General features: G+C 35.4%; 1 long non-coding RNA gene across 1 annotated transcript; it reads left to right on the top strand.

Moving 5' to 3' along the window:
• Nucleotides 1-6: 6 nt before the first annotated feature.
• LOC125502432 lies at nucleotides 7-533 on the top strand. The gene is made up of 2 exons (XR_007280196.1): nucleotides 7-112; nucleotides 296-533. It is a non-coding gene; the product is annotated as an uncharacterized LOC125502432 (long non-coding RNA).
• The last annotated feature ends 1169 nt before the right edge of the window (nucleotides 534-1702 follow it).

Here is a 1702-nt window from a genome sequence, read left to right as displayed (position 1 = left end):
AAACTTATAAAAAGTCACGGAAAGCAACTGAAGAAGATAACAACAAGTCTATGTTTGCCCACAAGCGGCCATTTTTGACGGCTTTGACAGGTCGTTGGAATGCCTACTACAGGTAGGTGGAATCAGTGTAGTAAATAGTAATTTAAATTAAAAATTTGCATAGTAGGTATAAAGATAAATTGTTATTATTTCTTTAGGTAAATTAAACCAATTGGTTTAATTATTATTAATTAAATATTAATAAATTCTAAATAACCATGTATATTTTATGCATTGACCATGATGTTCTTTTCAGAAAGTCTTTGATGTTTCATACAAGCAAAATAGGAAGCTGAAATGCATTTTGTATGTTTATTTGGATGAGATTGACAATTCTGACAAAAACGTTATTGAACAGGTTTTATTCCAGCAATACTTGGGCTGTCTGAGCAACAATACAAAATTAAAACAGTTTGTTGTTTATTAATAACGAAAATACTAGGTCTCAAATTTCGTTCAGCTTGAAATCTCCTCTAATAAATTCATTTCATGAACTTGTTTTATTTGTTTATAGCAACACTGCCATACATTTTGCTTAACCCTTTGTTTCCTAGACTTGGAAAATCTAGATCCACATGACTTGTTCGATTTGTTAGAGGAATCCCCCACGACAACCTCAGTGAGCTGGGTGATGTCAGTGAGGACGAAATTGTAGCAGAAGAGGAAATTTCAACCAATAGGCCATTGTCAAGCGCAACTGATGTTTTTGACATAGTGGCAAAATCTATAATTTTTGACAATGAGCGTGATTCTGCGGAATCAGAAGAATGAAGCAGTGAAGACGAAATTCCGACGTATGTAGTAAAGGCCCGAGAGCTCTCGAAAAAACGGTTTGGACAAAATCTTTTTCGAACTGCTTACATATCTTGAAAGACTTTTGTGAAGATTCTGGACCAAATATTGATTCGGAAGTGGAATCACCTACGGACATGTTCTTACAGATTTTTCCTAATCGGCTTTTGGAACATTTGGTTTTTTAAACTAATTTATATGTATTACAAAAATCAGGTGGTTATTCAACAAACTTTACACCTACTAACCTGAAAGAAATAAAATTGATTGCCATACATTTAGCGATGGGCATAAAAAAATTGCCAAGTTATCGCGACTATTGGTCATCTCGGCCCGAGCTAAGAGATCCTTTTATAAGTTCTGCGATGGCCAGAGATAGATTTTCTTGGATATTAGCTAATATTCATCTAAATGACAACTCAGTGCAGCCAGGGAGAGATTCACCAAATTATGACAAATTATATAAACTGCGTCCTTTATTGCATATTTTCTATGAGACTTACAAAAATTCTTTGAAGCCCTCAAAGAATCAATGATTAGGTTCAAAGGTCGCAGCGCGCTGAAACCATACATGCCCAACAAACCGATCAAAAGGGGATATAAGGTTTGGGTTCGGGCAGAAGAGTCAAGATATGTTTGCCAATTTCAAATATACAGGAAAAGTGGGCCAGATTGTAGAAACAAATCTTGGCTGCAGAGTGGTTCAAAATCTTACAAGAGACTGAGTTGGAAAAGGCTACCACATATATTTCGACAATTTTTTCAACTCTCTCGAACTTCAAAAACGTTTGCAGACTGAACTAACTTACGCTTGTGGGTCGGTTAGAAAAGGACGAAAAAACTTACCAACAGATATAGTTGTGGACAAAGG

This window comes from Dendroctonus ponderosae, unplaced genomic scaffold (assembly GCF_020466585.1).
Source record: "Dendroctonus ponderosae isolate FM_Combo_2020 unplaced genomic scaffold, Dpon_F_20191213v2 Dpon_F_20191213_1, whole genome shotgun sequence".
NCBI lineage: Eukaryota > Metazoa > Arthropoda > Insecta > Coleoptera > Curculionidae > Dendroctonus > Dendroctonus ponderosae.
This window is presented reverse-complemented; position numbering and strand designations above follow the sequence as displayed.